The sequence below is a fragment of the Stegodyphus dumicola genome, chromosome X2 (assembly GCF_044657685.1).
Source record: "Stegodyphus dumicola isolate Sdum_Otavi_A_Nest chromosome X2, ASM4465768v1".
Classification (NCBI taxonomy): Eukaryota; Metazoa; Arthropoda; class Arachnida; order Araneae; family Eresidae; genus Stegodyphus; species Stegodyphus dumicola.
The window spans coordinates 205,938,134-205,958,258 of NC_140781.1; the positions used below are offsets into that span (position 1 = coordinate 205,938,134).

Here is a 20,125-nt window from a genome sequence, read left to right on the forward strand (position 1 = left end):
ATGAATGTGTTAATTCTGTTTTTGTCACGATATAAAAATTGTGTTTATTCAATATCCAATTGTTTTCATATAAATAAATTTTTTATTTCATTATTGTAATTGTGTTGTCTTCAGTTTTTACTCTAAAAGATTTCATACATATATTTAATATTTAGTTAATTTTTATTAGAGATGAATTTAATTGCTGATCAGCATTTTTAATTTCATCCTGTCAAAAAATAAAACTTTCCTTCTGTGATAGGGTTTTCACGACATTTTCATTTCCTGTTTTAACAGTGTATTTTTAAAAATTTCTAGATATTCATGCATTCAAAATCAAAGCATAATGGCAGATATTAATTTTATGACATATACAATTTCAAAAATAATAAACCGTATCTTTAAAATATTCTGCAGTTCAGGAGATTTAAACTTGTAACTCCAAAATTAATTCTAAAACATATAAATCGAAATAACGCAAATTTTAACGTAATAAATTTAGTAGTTTAATAAATTTTAGCGTAATAAAAGTTAAATGTATAAATTGAAGATTAATTCTAAACAGAGAATTGTATAATTAATCAACCGCGCATGTATATAATGACTTCATGAATTATATCCTCAACCATAGTTAGTTTAGCAATGGACAGTTTTCCTGCCTGTAGCTTTGTAATGCAGTGAAACACATTTACAGTAAATAGAATTCTTTCTAGCCAATTGCTCGTCCTTTTATTACTACCTACATACTGCTCAGAGTGTTCACACATTTTTGGAACCACTTTGAAAAGATTTATATATAAACAAACGAAGAATTTCATTTTCCAATATTCAGTCATAAACCTTTGTATCATTCTTTGGATGAACTGTCATATTATATCTTGATTTCCGGGATAAATATAATAATATAATGCATTAAAATGTAGATATATCTGTTTTATATTAACAGGAACTTCATAAACATGTTAGCTAAGAATTTTATTTTTGCATAACAAAATGTTTTGCCAAGTGAACGGAGAATACCTACCCTCTACCAACTCACAATAAACTTCCCCTCAACATGCAGTTACGTAAGAAAAGTAGCTTTTTCTATTCAGAATAATTGGGGGGAACAAATGCCTCATGGCCTTGTAGGGACGAGTCGAAAATGAAAAACAAAGTCGGGAGTGCTCATGTTATTCTAATTTCAGAATATGAAGAAAAAATATTGAAAAGCCACCTGAATGAATATAACAGCATGTTCGGAGGAGAGCTGATGCTATAAAACGAGCAATTAGCTGGGCAACATAGCGAAACGTGAACCTAATCAGCATTTACTCAGAGAATTACCATTTGCCGACTTTAAGATAGCTTAAACCTTCAAGAAGTTGTAAGCATATTTACTAGTTTATATTTTCTTTTAAACCTTGTTAATTTCAATAATCAATGCTATCAGGTAATTTTTAGAACCCTTTTAAGAATTATAAGGGTTTAAAAAAGTGAGAATAATTTAAATTTCTCTTTCTGACTGTGATATATCTAAACGTAAGTAATCACAAGTTGTGTCATATATTAAACAGATATGATATTAACTTATAATATAATTAACTGTTTGTGTTTACATATTTGTTCTATGATAATCATTACACAGGGGTTATAATATTTCTAATTTTATCTGCTAAAAGTGATTGAATTTAATGTGAGTCCGGAAACGATAACGATGTTATTTTCTCTTGACATGACTTTTGTTATTTTTCTGTTGAGATTTACATATTCATAATTTCTGTAGAACACTTAATTCTGCCGTTTAATTAAAATTGATTGAGTGAAAGATTCAACTTGATAAATTTTAAAGATACAGGAATGATGAAAAGTGCCAATACATTGCAAAGTAAAGGAGACTGTTTTAACTGCCTTTGAAACCACATTGCACTTCGTTACCATATAGGAAAACCATGACTCCTCTATACAGTCAAAGCATTCAACTGCGGAAATGCAATTCGGCCATCGTTCCGCAGCTTTAGCGTCTTAGCCACTAGTCGGCAAATTTTCATTCGCTTTTCAGCATCATTGAACATATCTGATCACACAAAATGTATGCAAAAATGGTAGTTGGTCTATTAAAAAAAATCTGATGTGTACAAGACATGACTTCCTTATACGGAATATTCAATTATACGCATTTTTTCTTGCATTTTGTTTAAACTTATTGGATTGAATTAAATCTACTTCGCCGACAGCGCATAAACCACAACAGAATAAATGCATTCTTTAAAATTCACTCTATTTGTTTGTAGAGTTGCGCGCCCTCAACTTGCACGCAACCAAGAGGTTTACCATAGCGACACTCTGGCGCTAGGTTCACTTAACAGTTCATATTAAAACTCAGAATGCACAAAATTTATATCATTTAAAGAATTATCTAATCGTTGCCACAGGTTCTATTCAAATACTATAATAAACCTAGAACGATGTATAAAAGAAATTAAGCAAACAAAACAAAAAAGAAACAGTTTTTCACAGACGATTCAGTATTTCTCATTCAATTAATTCAGTTCTCACTTCGCGACAAGGCAAAAATACATAAAATATCTGCATTAAAAATTACGAAGTAAATCTTAAACACATATTTCCTCGAAAATATTCCAGAAAGGATTAAGCATGATTTAATTCGCAATAATAAATGAAGGCTTTATCTTTGTTGTTGCGAATTGCATACAGATTTACTGAAGGCATAAAAACCTTAACCGGAAGATAAGAACAACATAATTCAATCATTTGTAAAGCAAAAAATGTTGCAAATTTACAAACATATAAGAGCAAAGAAACTGAGATCACTGAGCCGGGTAACAGAGTGGATATATATATAAATATATTTATATACGATTGGCGCAGCCAATCGCAAGCAAAATACGAGGTGCACATCTACATGTTGTAGTCCTATATACAAAATTTCAATGTTCTGAGGCTACTCGTTTTTGAGTTATGCGAGATACGTACGTACACAAGCTACGAAAAATTCTCTTCAGAATTCATTTTAAAGCAGTTTTATAATTTTTTTTTGGAGGAAAAGAGTCTTTTATTCTGTCCTTACGTACAGATATAAAGCAAAATCATCGTTAAATTGCATTCGAAAGCTGTCAAAATGGATATTTTCGTTGAAATATGCTGCCTGAAACTTTTTGCGATTACAATGCTTCCTTTTTACTTTGCACAAGGAAGTAAAAATCCAAGTAAAAATGTGCGCATTACATGAAATACATCAAATACAGATGACTTCCATGTACAGCCTATTAAATTATGCACATTTTTGCTGCATTTCATTTATTTCCACTTTATTTCCACGAATTTCATTAGACATACATTTCTCGTTCAATTAATTCGGTTCTCGCCTCGCGGCAAGTCAAATCATCTTCATTAAAAATTGTAAAATACAGAAAACATAAAACATCAAATACAGTTAAAAGAAACAGTTTTTACAATTAAAATTAGAGTTTCAGAGCGGAAACAAGCAATTCGGCCAGCGGACAAGAAGGCAGATTATTCGGTGCACCAAACTGAAAGTTTACTTTTAGTCAAACTCAGCAAAAAGACACTGAAGTCCAGAAACTGACTTAATTCTTTATTCTACTTTCTTCTGATTAATCTGGAATGAAAATGCTACACATGGATTTATGTCATGTAGGTAATGTATCAAGATGGCACTCATATGTATGTGTGCTTAATAGTGATAATATTGTTTTGTGAAATTCAGTAATTTTATTTCATGTATACATTATTCTTGATAAAGAACTATATCAGTATCTCACGTTGCCAGCCATAACATTTTGTACACATGTCATTCTGATAAATGTTGTATGTGTGTAAAAATGTCTACCTGCTGTATATTTAAGTGATGCATTTAATAAGCTTGTTTTTTTGCCTAACTTTAAATGCATATACGTATATCTAAAATTGTGTATATTCCTCATTCTACTTAGCATTGTGGGCACGTATGATGGATATATTATTTATATTCAGCCATTGCAAGTTTTCAAATTTTATCCTTGATATACAGAACTGAACGTTTTCTTAAGTATATATTGTGATTATGAGAGTTATTATTTTTTGTGTGCTGTTAAAATATATTTTAGGATGTCTGTGTCTCTTTTATTTATAATAAACAGATTGATTTGATCAATAGCTTTATCAAAAATTTCATTATTTTCATTTCAAAAATTGAAGTTTCTCTAACACTAAAAATGTAAATTGCTGCAATGCACTTAATTCAATTACTAGTTTCTTAATGTTAACACCAATGAAATTTAGAATGCAAATGAAAGTGAAGAGAAACACACCTGTGTAATATTAAAATTAGTCAAAAAGGCAACTTTGGGTTTGAGTTTCATTCAAAATCTATGCCACAGTAAGACTTTTTTTTTCTTTTTTGGCCTAATAATTTTAGAATGTCTTTGAATATCTGCAATGCAAATACTGCACAGAGATCAAAATCTGCATTATTTAAACTTTTATTGTTTAAGATTTCCTAAAAACAGTTATTTAATAATTTAAAAATTCTTCAGTATGTAAAATTTAATCTCTTTAAGTAATATTTTTACTCCAATGCCGTGAAAAGAGATATACAAATTTTAGATCACGGTGTATTACTATGTTAATTACATCTTTGATAGGGGATACTAAATTATTTTTTGGCTCAGTACAACCGATAGAAATATTTTGAAAACTTTTCACTGAAATAGTACATGATCTGAAGCTATCTGTTAACTTCTTACTATATAAATAATTAAAAAATAAGGTGTATACTCTGAATTACCTTTAAATTATAATAAATAGTTGTAATGCGTACATTCCAGAATAGCGTATGTCTATATAAAATTATTGTACATTTTATATCCGTGTGCTTACTTTGATGCTTCATTACGATTAAACTATTTTTACGATTAGCGACTCTTCACCATAATCTCCAATGGGCAATTTTTTTTGCACACAGTTGGGGTAATTTTTTCCCACCCCAGTTGGGGCAATTTTTTCCCACCCCAGTTGGGGCAATTTTTTCCCACCCCAGTTGGGGCAATTTTTCCCCACCCCAGTTGGGGCAATTTTTCCCCACCCCAGTTGGGGCAATTTTTCCCCACCCCAGTTGGGGCAATTTTTTCCCACCCCAGTTGGGGCAATTTTTTCCCACCCCAGTTGGGGCAATTTTTTTCCCACACCAGTTGGTGCAATTTTTTTCCCACACCAGTTGGGGCAATTTTTCCCACCCCAGTTGGGGCAATTTTTTTCCACCCCAGTTGGGGCAATTTTTTTTCCATCCCAGTTGGAGTAATTTTTTTGCACTCAGTTGGAGCAATTATTTACGCATACCATCCTTCCGTTAGGCATACATCCTTTGAACACGTAAAAAATATTATAATAACTAAACTCGCTTGGTCTCCTGGAATAGGCATTGCAGTCAATTAGTTTGTATCCCGAAATGCCGGAATAGCAGTAAACTGGGGAAAATAAAGGGTAATTGTACCCTTCTTATCTGTGTCATATCTTCTACAGTTTCAAAGAACATAGTTTAAAGTAAACTCATTGTTCTACTCGGAACACTCACATGTGTGCCAAATCAATTAGGCGAAATAGTAGTTCTGATAAATGTTTTAATAGGAACTGGCAGCGGGAATACAACACTGGTGTTAATATTAGTGGCGTCACTTAAAAATTAAGGCTGTGTAGAAATGTGAATACCTATTTTTGTAAAAAAGCAACTAGAACTTACTTAGTATGTATGGCGTTCACTCATAGCGGGAGCGCAACTATGGCAACGCGAACCTGAGACCGGTGATGTGAGAGCAATTGTATGGCGAGTTTTCCAAATCTTATGTGTAGACGGTGGCTTTCTTGTTATTTTGATAGTCAAGAGCGCACAATTTCAGCCAGATCGGAATAAAAGTGTACATTTGTACAAATTACACAACAAAGAAAAACGGGCACCGATTTTTATATGTACAGATGATTCTAATAAATTCGGTTAGTGTTATTTCATAGGTTCAGATAATTTATATGAATTTCGGCTTTTTTCTAAATCGCTTAGTTTGTGAAAAATATAAGAATTAATTTGAAAGGAAAATTAAAATTCCTGCGCTTTGTTGAATGAGAAAAATCTGCTGCGTGGTCGGCGTAAATATTTAATTTGGCTAGTGGCAATGCATTTCTTTTAAATAACTTGTTTGCTAAAGTTGGGTGACAAATATATTGCGATTTGCAAGAGACTTCTTTTATACCCCCGAGCTAAATGATTACATTTGAAAAATAAATATTATCTTATGCTTTGCAGAATGCTTTACGGATGACCGGAAACACACGTCCTTATTTTTGTTTTATTATTCATTTAGCTAAAATGACAGTGCAATTACTGCTAATTTCATTAACATACAAGTAATCCAACCCCATTTATGCTGTTTTATATGCTTATATATTTTCTGTAAAAATGCGTTTCTTTGCGTTTCTAAAAGCGGGCTGTAAACATAAATGTTTGGGAAACACAGCTTTAGGGCCCGATTCATGACGTTTCTAACCACAGCGTTAAGTGATTTTTACGGAATCATGTGGTACTCTGACATAACAAGTAGTTAAATCGCAAGTATTGGTATTCTCATCAAAGCTAGCGTTAAATTTGACCGTTAAATTGATGAGACGGATGTTAATGTAAGGACAGATCTGACCCTTCTTGTTAAATAAACAGATGATTATATTTCCGGCAATAAACATGGCGGAAGGTTTTGCGTCAGTTTTAGCTGAAGCGTATGTCATCGAAGCAATGCGTTCGATTTACATACAATATAGACAATGGATAATTAATTATTGTCAAGATTAATGAATTCCGGGCCCAGGAGAGTGTTGTTGGTGAGGTAAGTTCAGCTTCGTATTTTTTCATAGAATGTTAGAAAAATTACTCTTCGTATTTCTTCAGTATGTGTATTTTTATTTCACTGTCACTTATTGACGATCAACTGATTGTATAAATACAAAATGAATTGCGGAATGTGCATGTGTTTGTGCAGTAAAATTATCGCCAATACTTTTTGTGATGTTTCTTTTATTATCGCATAGTTTATGCCGTTTGTAAAATTGTATCCTAAATTTCATGTAAACTTTGTGCTGAGTTATCACATGAAATTCAGTAATTATATTTCATGTATACATTATTCTTGATAAAGAACTATATCAGTATCTCACCTTGCCAGCCATAAAATTTTGTACACATGTCATTCTGATAAATGTTGTATGTGTGTAAAAATGTCTACCTGCTGTATATTTAAGTGATGCATTTAATAAGCTTGTTTTTTTTTGCCTAACTTTAAATGCGTATACTATTGACACTCTTATTTTGCAGAAGCTCCGTTTAAAACGCGATGAGTGCAAATTTCTCGCAGGCAATTCCTGCAGTCTGTAATTTTTTTTATCCACCGTATTCAGCAGACAATATCATGTCCACTAATACACAATTTTATTGGTGGCAAGGCACTATAACTTTCAAAATAATCACCTACCGGTAATAACTACCGGTTACTCATCTGTAGAAAGCAGGTCCCAAATTTTACTCATTTTATAAATGCAAAAAATATGTATATAATAATAATAAAAGTTAATTTATATCCTTGTTCATAAAAACCTAACGGGGCATGTAGAGAATTAACTGGAGTTACAAGAGAAAAAAGCGACATGTTTATATCATGCATATCCATAATTGGCGCTAAATCGCACTGCATGGCGACTAATGTATTGTCGACAGGATAATGCGTAAGTACGAAACAAATTAATTCTGTCTTGGTAACATCTTTGGTGAGTGACTCTTAATTTAAAAACGGTATTCTAGTAAAAAATTCATTTTAAGAAACATTCAAAGTAACGCCCATTCGGCAAGAAATTGCTAAATATTATCGAAATTTTCCTAACAAGGTATATCTTGATTTGTCCTCCAAGTCATTATACAACTGCAATGCGCATTCGTACAACACTCGATATGTTTCAAGCTAGTTAAAAGCATAAAATTCAAAAATAATCCAGAAATTGGAAATTATACAAAGCACACTATAAATATACAGGGTGATTATAATTAAAGTTTAAGTTTCAAAACGCTATAAAAAAAGAACCACTCATGAAAATGACGTCAAATTTGAAAGGAATGTTATTGAAGAAGGCGGAAAGCGTATGGCAGAAGAAAAAAATTAGTTTCAAAAGTTAGCAACAGATGGCGCTGCAAGCGGAAGAAGACGTAAATTAAAATATCAGTTAAATTTCAGTGTTATAAAGCCGCCAGGTACCAAGCTGTTCCTCTTCACCTCATTCTCTTAACTCCTACCACGTCAGACTTCCTACCGTCATTTGCCTACTGGGCTCTCCTTATGAGCTGGAAACAGCGCGCTTCGCGCGCTTCTCCAGCCATACTTGTTCGGATCGGCTGTTCCTCATTTCGCGTCTTAGACGTTCGCCATGGGTGTTTCACTGCAGGACCGCGCTCTGCTGGTAAAGCTGTATTACAAGAATGATGATTGTGCAAGAGTAGCTCTGCAAAAATTCAGGACACTGAAGGGTATAAAAGAAGGCGTTGGTCCAATGAGTGTCGTAGGTCTAAAGAAAATGATGCAAAAATTTGAAACGACAGGTTCGTTTGATGTGCAATCTGGTAGAGGGAGAAAGCGAGTGCATTCGACGGTAGTTGAAGAAGTGGCCACAGCATTACAGGAGGGGTCGGCCGGTGGTGTGCAACCGTGCAGTGCACGAGGAATTGCCCGAACATTGGACAGGACTACGAGCACGGTGCTGAAAATTGTACGAAACATTCTGCAATGCTATCCGTACAAAATTGGCCATGTGCAGGAGTTGCTTCCGTCTGACCTGACAGCTAGGGAGACGTTTGCGTTAGAATTCCTGGCTCGCATGGAAGTGGATAATGAATGGCCGTGGAAAATTTTGTGGACAGATGAAGCCCATTTCCATCTGACAGGATACGTGAATACCCAGAATTGTCAAATATGGGCAACAGAAAATCCATTGGCAACGCACCCCGTACCACTTCATCCTGAAAAGGTCACGGTATGGTGTGGCTTTACGGCATCATTCATCCTACAACCATATTTTTTCGAGCAGACGGGTGCTTCCGGTCCTGTTACCGCAACCGTCACTGGTCAGAGGTATGCGTCTCTTTTGCGCAACCACGTGGATGTGTGGATGAAATCATTTTTATGCAAGATGGCGCTCCTCCGCACATTGCACATCCCGTGAAGCAGTTGCTGAGGCTCCATTTCGGAAATGCTCGAATTATCAGCCGTCATTTCCCTACAAGCTGGCCGTTCCGATCGCCTGATCTTACTCCGTGTGATTTCTGGCTGTGGGGATATCTGAAGGATGTTGTGTTCCGCGCTCCAATTGCAAATTTAGCGGAATTAAAGGCACGCATTTCGCAACACATTCTGAACATCACCCCGGAGACATTGCGATCAGTTGTGGAACATGCTGTTTGTCGCTTTCAACTTGTTGCACACTACGGTGGACACCATATTGAACATGTTTTGCGCCAGTCTCGCGACAGTTACGAACTTCTTTGATGAATGGTTCTTATGCGGTATGTCGCCGCAAAACTCTTGAAACCGATTTGTCCCTTTCGATGTGATATGTACAGTCATGCAAATAAAATTATTCAACAAGTCTAACTTGTCAATGCGTTTTAATGTGTAACATCCACCTTAGCCGTTGTTTTACGAATCATTTCTCGTTTCTCGTCCTGATTCTGCTGCTTACAGCGCCATCTGTTGCTAACTTTTGAAACTAAATTTTTTCTTCTGCCATACGCTTTCCGCCTTCTTCAATAACATTCCTTTCAAATTTCACATCATTTTCATCAGTGGTTCTTTTTTTATAGCGTTTTGAAACTTAAACTTTAATTATAATCACCCTGTATATAAAATTAAGTCTCATATTGCACAATAATTGAATAAAACATAAGTGAGCAGAGTCGTACAAAATCAATAAATATCATTGTGAGTATAACTCAAACATATAAACACCAACTTTTGTATAAATTTGCTACTACATATATACATTTACAAATTTTTATCTCTTCACTGGTGATATAATATAAAACCTTCCTTTTTGTCAAAAGAAAAAATCTGATGTGTACACCACATGACTTCCTTGTACGGAATATTAAATTATACGCATTTTTTCTTGCATTTCGTTTAAACTTATTGGATTAAATTAAATATTTTTCACCGATACCGCATAAACCACAATAGAATACATGCATTCTTTAAAATTCACTGTAGTATGTGTTTACCATACGGACATTCTGGCGCTAGATTCACTTAACAGTATTACACTTCGTTCATATTATAACTCATAAAGCACAAAATTTATATCATTTAAAGAATAGAATTATCTAATCGTTGCCACATGTTCTATACAAATACTATAATAAAGCTAGAATGATGTATAAAAGAAATTAAGCAAACAAAACAAGAAAGAAACAGTTTTTCACAGACGATTGAGTATTTCTCATTCAATTAATTAGTTCTCACTTCACGAGAAGGCAAAAATACATAAAAACTCAAAATATCTATATTAAAAATTACGAAGTAAATCTTAAACACTTATTTCCTCGAAAAAATTCCAGAAAGGATTAAGCATGATTTAATTGGCAATAATAAATGAAGGCGTTATCTTTGTTGTTGCAAGGCTAAGTTTCTCTAGATTGGCAACAAATCCACTAGTTTGCTGTTTCAAATGTAAACAATCAATGGCCGCCATGAAAATAAAGGCTTAGCGGCACTTATACAACTTTAAAATTGTTGATAATTCTAAAAATATTGCATACAGATTTACTAAAGGCATAAAAACCTTAACCGGAAGATAAAAACAACATAATTCAACCATTTTTAGTTCTACTCCTTTTTGAGTTATGCGAGATACGTACGTACGTACGTTCGTACAGACGCCACGAAAAATTATCTTCAGAATTAATTTTAACGCAGTTTTATAATTTTTTTGGTGGAAACGAGTCTTTTATTCCGTTCTTACGTACAGATATCACGCAAAAACATCATTAAATTGCATTCGATAGCGGTCAAAATGGATATTTTCGTTGAAATATGCTGCCTGAAACTTTTCGCGATTACAATACTTCCTTTTTACTTCGTACATGGAAGTAAAAATAGAATCTTAAGTTTTCGCCTAATTTATGTAATTACATGATGCCCTTAAGCAAAAAGAGATCGTTCTGTATACGGGAAGAATAATATATCAATAGATCTCAGTCAGAGAATTGCTCAGCTTCTGATCTACACACATTAAACATTATATAGATATTGTGTTATATTATAAATTACTGTTATTACAATTTCGTTTTTCATGAAGCTTTACGTATCATTAAGTTGCTTTCATCTGGTTAGGTTTCACACCGACGTTTATATTTGACTCGCCCACCAGCGGTCGAGCGGTAAAATCACTAAACATTGGTAGTTCGGTCCGAGGTTCTAATTCAGCGAACTTGCCGGCTGCATGGGCGTTTTCGTGGTTTTCCCCATGTGTAACGCGTATACGAGCCAGTTTCCCTTAGAAAGTCCTCCACGAAGGCATCCCTCCCTTCAAGCAGATAGCCCTAGTATGCATTGCCGTAATCTCAATAATGTAATTATGTCTGACTTCAAGTGGCACTCCGTTAGCAGAAAAGTACCGTCAAATATTTTAAAATTTATACACTGAAGTGATAAAATATAAGGTGAATCTTCGGATTATGGTAACTTAGCAATTTTTTGGCGAAAATTTGGCGACCAACCCTGCTACAGCAAGAATAAGAAACCCTGCTAAAAAAAGAAAAACCTAAAAAAAGAAACCCTGCTAGTTTCTTTTTTTGGACGCCATTTTGTTTTCACAAAGATAAGGCTTTTTTTTTTATCAACATTTTTCCAACAATCTGCTAGCCAAATTACGCTTATGCTAGAACTTTTATGGAACCAAAAGTGCTTATTCATGACGAAGATTAGATGCGAAATTGGGAGAAAGTGCAGAATCGCCCACTGCTTCGCGCCTTTTTAAGAAGTGCACATACGCTGTATCCATGTACACGTCGACCTATTTTCACTTAAAAAAACATCCCAGAATTGCACAAAAATGGCATTGCACACACGCTTGACTTTATCAATGTACACATCGATTTATTTTCACTTCAAAAGTCAAAGAAAATTGACAAAAATCCAATTCTTCTTACTCTTGTAAAAAGCGCCAAAGAAATAAGTCGGCGATTCTGCACTTCAGCAGCGAAATTGTTTCTCTAAGTGCTTATTAGCTCAAATCACGATCGGAATTTTCCGGAAAACGTCACATGACATGTCTCATGATCTCTCATTTCTCTGAGACAAAATAATCTGTGATTCGAACTGTGTACTAAAGTCCTACCTAGTAACCTTTGTCACCTTACCAAAATGTCGCCAAACTACCTGTTTGCATATTCCAAAGATTAGCCAAATATAATAGTCAAAATAAGAAACCATTATTGACAACCAACAGTAAATCTGACCTTAACTAACAGTTTTGTTGTGTAAAAAGCTTTTTTGCCTGTTTTTAACTAGTGAACGAGTATTGTTTATTCCTTGTTGTGCGCATTATAAGCAATATTATAAGTGTTTCAATCTACATACGGCGATCTGTTATACGAAGTTTATGAATTCCTCGAAAATATATTCGATGACGTTTACAGAAGACGCCGCTTAATGCGATTGCGGTTATTCGGATATTGTTATCGAATTGCCGCTCGTTTGTATTAGAATTAATCTTTTAAATTGAAGAAATGTCACCAAATAAAGTCTAAATTGCAAAAGTTTTAAAGTAAGGATTAAATGATTTCAGTTAACCATTTAAAATTAGCCTTTCCTCCAAAAACAATCTTAGTTTGATGTAGATTTTAAATAACGCCACCAATTTTGAAGGCTACCAGCCACAAGTTCCCTCTTTTTCAGAAGCAAAAACATTCTGCAGATTTTTTTTTAAATCCCGAAAGGAAAAAGTATCCTCGAAAACATCTACGCGAAACTAAATGCCTTGCCTTTTTTTGCTTACTTTTAAAAGTTACACTTTCATGAATTTGCACTTCATGGAATGTTACACTTTCCGAAGCTTTTATTGAATCGTTCGTAAATGAACTTTTGAATAAAAGACATTGTCAACAGTTAATGAAGAATCTACTGCATTTTCCTAATTAAAATGCTGAGATGCAACATCACAGAGTTACAACAACAACAAAACGCAGACTATTACATTATATTTAAAATAATTCAACAGCGAAATTTGAAAATATTTATCAATTATCGCGAATAGTATATTTCAAGAGTTTCGTAAAAAAATATATTAATATAGTTTGCTTCTTGATCTTTCACCTATATTCAGTACAGAATTCAACGTTGTAAAGCGAAGTAGTATCTACGTTAATTTCCAAATTCCGTAATTTCCATAGAAGTATCTACGCAATTTCCAACAATAGTTTGGTTTAGGTAACGCGAAGTGCAGATGCATTTAACTAAAGTTAATTTTTCGCCGTTTGTTAATGTTCGTATGCAAGTGCATAAACTTTGGGAAATGAAAGCTGCATTATTCGTATACGTAATCATTTCTTTTTATTTTCCCATTAGCTCAAATTTGGTAAATAATGCAAAACGTGCAAAATGCAGCCGAAATTTGGATTCCTTAATTCGATAATGCACTTCTGAAGCCATTTTAAGATTGAATTTAATATGAATTAATAAATATAATTCTGGTAAAATCTTTACCTCCGTTTAATTTTTACGGTGCATATTTAAGATTTCGTCGGAAATTGCGCAGTAAATTTACAATATTTCGTAATTTGAAGATACAAGAGACATAATCAAGAGAGAATTTTAAAAGTTATTATAACTATTAGATTATTATTATTAATTTATTCTTTTAAGAAATTGACTTGAAATATAATCAACTCCTATTAATAAACAATGGGAAAAAATTGGTGAACCGATGCTTATCTAGACATAAAATGTTAATTAAAAAGAATCGTAGTTATAGTATATAATGAAATTAAAAGCACGTATCGGATTCGTACAAATAGTTATAGTAAATAATGCATTTACCTGGGATACATCCAACGTTAGAGAAATTGGCTTGCATCTTCTTTACAAATGGGAAAACCAACATGCAGACAGCACCTATAGTGGAAACCAAAGTCGAATTACCTTTAGCCGCTCGGCTGTCCAAAAGAGCAAATAACAACGAATACTTTTATCGCCAAGCTTCTGAATTCCTCAGACCTCATTCCTGGGGAAAACATTTTTGTGGGGATTTTAGCCCAAAATGGCAAGTAGTCTTTTGCGTTGTTTAACCTTTCGTTGCCATTCGGAAAATGTAATCCTTTAATATTAATCTGCTTGTTGTTAGCGAGCAAGCTAAGTTATTTAAAAGTAATAGATGCAGTTCTTAAGAACAGTATTTTTTTTTACTTACGAGTCTGATTCAATTAAATAAAAATGCATTTATGATATATCTAATTTAAAAATTCAATATTTTTATAGAACTACAGAGGCTGTTCACACATTTTTTAGACGAAGTATATTGTATTCACAAAACTAAATTACATAAAATTCTTGTATTTTAAATGTTCTATTTGACATCCCTTATTCTGAACTATCTTTCGGCACCACAATTTCCAGGATAATAATGCCTTTTGAAGAGGCAGAAGAGATATTCTATCCCATTCCTCCCGAACAGCTTTCCAGATTCCTGTTAGGGTTTTGGGACAACGTTTGGATTCCGAAAGCACAAAAATCCATAAGTGACTCATCGGGAGATTTAGTAGGGATATCGGTGAGGGGTATGGCCTTGGTACCAGCTTTTTGTTCCATTTCTTTTAGGAAATTTACAGTGGATTTTGATGTGTGACTGCTAGCTTTGTCCTGATGGAGTCTCACAGATAGATGGCACTGTGGGTAAAGCGATGGTATTTCATTCAGAACAATTGGCGATAAAATATGTTCCTGATAGTATTTGGAGTTAATCTTGATATTTTTTTGCACTCTCTTTATTTTTAAACTTGCCATTATAAGAAAAACCAGCAACAATCATGAATCCCTTAGAAAAACTTTCTTTCGATTTTTTGAACCATGTGCTTAAATTTTTTTCTCCTCTTTTACGAAAATAAATGGCTCTTTTTTTGTTACAATCATTTAAATACACCCATGCTTCATCTATTGTGACTATTGTTTTTCATTTTCTTTGGATAAGCGTTTCTCATATAGAATTCTGCAGCGTGTCCTGCGTTGAGCGATATGGTTTGGAAGAAGACGATGCACATTGCGTTTCTTCGCTTTCTTAAGATTTAAATCAACGTTTATCATTTTCTTTACAGTGGACAACGAGCATTTTAATGATTTTGACACTGTCCTTTGACTAGGGGGATTTTCTTTTAACATTAAACAACGTACCTTTGCAATAGTCGAAGATGTCCGTTTTTTCCTTGGATACTGGTTTGGAATTTTTGAGGTTCCTATTTGACGTTTTTTTCCTTTCTTGTTGATGATATTACCTATCGACGCTTTAGATATCACAAAACCATGACTCTCACATCGTTTTTGGATAACGGAGTATGCATATTTCTCTTCGGAAAGAGCGTCAATGTAGCCTTCGAACCACTGCTTTGCTAAATTCGCCATTTTGAATAAAAACAAAACCTTCAAGCCACAGACGATAATTTTGACTTTTAAAAATATAGTACAATTGCAATTACTTCTTTTGCAGCAAACGACCTTTTATTACCGCTTACCAAAATCGTCTAAAAAATGTGCGAACAGCCTCTGTACATTACATTTTTCCGTTTTTTAAATATACAGATTTCCAGATTGGAATTCTAAATACATGCTTTCCGAATATTCTATCAAATGTTTCGCTATTCTACCTGGATTTATCTATTCACAACGTACTCATAAATCATATTAAACTTTAAAAGAAACCTTTGGAGCGATCATTAAAATCTGAACGTTTTTCGTTTGAGGGGGCACTGTTTGAATATTAATTGTTTTACTGCCATTTGTCTTAACGAACTCTAATTATGTGCTATTCACGCTATCCCGGCAATGCATTATCGACTGAAATGTACTAAAGACTGAATGACGTAGTATCTGTTATGATTGACCAGAAATTTAAAGAGTCCAAGTGATATTAAATAAATTATGTTTCCCTTCAAATTCTGTTAAACATTTGTAAAAAGATGAATTTTTTGAGTAACTTTGTACATGATTTAAATTGTTTTAACATTGTATAAAATTTTTATTTTAAGTATCGCAATTTTGTTCTTCATTTGCATTGCATTTAATTTCTTTATTTTATCGGAAACAATTGCTGACTAAATTGACTCGTTTTCAAACAAATTCTTCGGTCTCCACAGTTTTATTCATCAGTGTGGCATGTCGACGGCAAAAGCAGAAAATTGTGATGAATATTAGTTAAAAATTAAATCCCTAATCTTGCTGAAGCAAAAGAACAGAATGGTAAACTACTGGGATTTCGGAATGAATATTAAGTAATGTATCTAAAAAAAACTTATTTCCCAGAAGGAAAAAATAGTTTACTAATTTTCTCTTATTAATTATTAGACAATAAGAAGTGTTCAACCGCTAAATCAAAACTAAAGTGACTTACCTAAAATAACGTAATTAGATTTCGGGGGAAGCAAAAGGATTCAAATACCAATTCTCCTATAGAAATCCTTTGCTTTTGAATCTTCTGCTACAAAAATCTTTTTCAGTTAAGCTGTAAAAATATATCTTATCTCTCTTTTTTCCGGATAAGAGCAAGATTGAATTTTGAAGTGAATGAATTGAATTCTATCATACTACTTAACTTTCTCATTAAAGTCTCAATATGTAAAATAACAGAGTTCTAAAATCAGAAGAAAATGCTTTTGCTACTCTTAAAAGAATACGTTCATCATGAATTTCACCAACTAGTCCGAAGTTTAACTAAAAATACGATACAAAATTCAGTTAATTTGTACAGCAAATGAAATAATTTCAGCTTGTTTTTCAAAGATTTTAACAACGAGCAGGATAATGCAACTTTTAGATGCTGTTGCTCACATTTCATCTGGCAAGCCAATTCACTCGCTATAACATTTCACGAATGATGACATATATGGGTCATAACATGCACGGGAATGATGACACGTACTGGAATGATGAGTATAACACTGCACGTTCCGATATTTAAGCACTCAGGCCCACCAATGGCCAGTTGGAAAAATTGCTGAACGCGGATGCATTTCCCAATGAATGTAGGCTACTTGGTGAGTTGGTTGGTTGGTATCTCGCAAATGTCCACATACTCGGCGAATGCCATCAATAAATGCTAATTTATCAGGTCCATTAAGAGACATTTATCCCCAAACTATAATACTTTTTTTTAATTGTAGAAACCACGTCTTGAGGAATCAAAGTTTTTTTTTTTTTTTTTCACTTTTCATCTAAACCAATTTTTTTGCCGTACGATCCAAATAAGTTAAACGTACTTTCGTCACTGAATATTATAATTTAGCCCAATTCCAAAGGTCTTTGCTAACTAAACCCTTTTCTTCTATTCCTCCCGGGGGTCGACGTGGAGAACTTTGCGAAGGTACTGCTTATGTACCTAACCAATTGCGGCCTTGGGAGTATACAAATTACAAAACTTGTGGTTCTGGAGGCCCCGGAGAGATCATAAGGTCGGAGAGGTCGGCCTGTGAGTCTGACAGGTCCTAAAACTGAGGGCTCTAGTAGCCCGGGGTCCTCCCGGGTACACTGGGTAATGTCCCTCTGCGACGGGCTGCCCGAGCGACTGGTAGGTAGCAAACTGGCGACTGGTGACGCCCTGGGTCTCTGTTGCTCCAGGTGCTTTGGCTCCGATCTCTCCAAGGTTCTAGACCAGGGTTTGAAGCCCTATGCCTAGTTCCGCAGGGTTTGACGACCCTAAGTGTCATTAAATTGACTGAGAGGAGACCGCCCAGAGATTGTCTTATCTTTTTTTCCTATTTGCTTCACTAATTTTCCTATTTGCTTCCTCATTACGCTTCTACCCTTATAGACAAATCTATGTGTATGATATTTTACAGTACATGGTGTCAAAAAAAAGCATGATGTAATGTCATTTTCAATTTCATTGCTACTAATTACTTTTAACAAAGCTTTAAATGAGTCCCTTGCTGAAAGTGGTTTGGGTCAATCACACTGCTTGCAGTTTCCACTTGCTTCGTAAGTAAAAGTAGGAAACAGTTGATATACACCGAAAAGGTAAAACCATTGCTCCTTAATTGGACTATTTTGGCACGATCTTCTCTGATTCCAGACATTGCCAATTAAAATTTTTCTTAAAATAAATGTGCCAATTGACTTTCGGTGGGTATTTTTCATTTCTTACGCTATCTGAAGCGCAGTGGGCTTCTCCACCAGTATTTATTTTTAGTTTAACTTATTAACAATGAAGTTAGTGCTTAAACAAGGGCTCTGTTCAAATATTTTTTCCCGTCGCTGTACGTCTCGGGCTTTTCCGATACCGATCGTGCAGCACTGCACGGAAGAAAAAAGAAATTATTTCTATATACTCTCCAACTTGTATTATGATGACTACATGAGTATGTATTTTCTGTTTCTATATTCGATGTCATATAACTACCGTACTTCTGTAGACTAACAAGCAAATGTAATACTCGCTTGCCCTTGTATGACCCTGTAATTTTTATTTAAGATCCAAATAAACTCCCGGTGCTGCCTCCTGGGGCCCCAGGGAGTTGTTGCTACTAGATAGTGGAGGATGCGGGACATATGCCTGCTTGCCTCTATCATACGTCAGGCGTCCCCGTCCTCCGACACTTGTATTATGATGACATCATTTTCATTCATTATGGCAAAGCACACCAGGGCTATCTGCCTGACAGAGGGGTTTGGTTTACATGATTACGGCAAAACCTCGAGGGCTGTCTGCCTAAGGAAATGATGGATTCGTGGAGGACTTGCTCGTATACACATTAACACTTGCTCTATGCGAGCTCTAAGAGAAACTTGCTCGTATACACGTTACACACGAAGAAAACCACGAGAACGCCCCTGAAGTCAGCCCGTTCGCGAGATTCGAACCTCGGTCCGAAATACCAATGTTGAGCTACCTTACCGCTCGGCCGCTGGTGCGCGCTAAGGCAAGGGATGCCTTCAATGGAGAACTTTCTAAGACAAACAGGGGGCCCACCAGCGGCCGAGCGGTACAGTCACTGAACACTGGTAGTTCGGTCCGAGGTTCGAATCCCGCGAACGGGCTGGCTGCATGGGCGTTTTCGCGGTTTTCCACATGTGTAACGTGTATACGAGCCAGTTTCTCTTAGAAAGGCCTCCACGAAGGCATCCCTCCCATTAGGCAGATAGCCCTAGTGTGCTTTGCCGTAATTAAATAAACTAAACCAAACTAAGAGAAACCGGCTTGTATCTGTGTTACTTATGGGAAAACCACGAAAAGGCGAATGCAGCTAGCTCGTTCGCGGAATTCAAACCCCGGTTGAATTAACAGTGTTCAGAGATTTTACCGCTCGTCCATAGGTTAACCAGATCTCCGAAGATTCCAGCGCCAATCATTCCGGCTGTAGTTATAAAGGAACAGCTAGTTAATCAACAAATACAAGCTACGGGTATGATACATTTAAAAAAAAAAGTCCCTTTAAACGCTTATCTTAATCTTTCGAATGAAATTTGCACAGGTCCCATTAATGCACAAGGTTCTCGATATCAATATCCTGTAATTTCAAAAATATACTATTGCAAGTCATGTCCCGATTTTTAACAATTCTTCAAAATACGAGGGGAAAAATAGAAAAATATCAGTTAATTTCTATCAATTTTTACAAAAACTACACCAGCTTATCCAGAATGAATAGGATTGACAAAGCACAACTGGTGCAACCGGTGTATTCGCGGCAGAATAAGAATCGCTGAGATTTCACCGGGATGCAAAAAGCTATACTTGAGGATGACTTTTTAAAGGCTCTTATTTGCTTAATGTTTCGAAGGGAAAAACGGCTACTTCTACTTTCCGGTTATTTGAATGAAAATCGGATAGTCAAGCTTTTACTTTATATGCACCTCTATGTTTT

The 20,125-nt window shown here is 34.8% G+C and overlaps 1 long non-coding RNA gene across 1 annotated transcript in view; it reads right to left on the reverse strand.

Moving 5' to 3' along the window:
* The window catches only part of LOC146993026 (uncharacterized), a 280,544-nt gene that overhangs the window by 170,428 nt on the left and 89,991 nt on the right, over positions 1–20,125 (reverse strand). Inside the window, exon 2 of the long non-coding RNA XR_015038890.1 lies at positions 14,097–14,171. This is a non-coding gene — a long non-coding RNA (uncharacterized LOC146993026). The remainder of the gene's footprint in view (positions 1–14,096; positions 14,172–20,125) is intronic.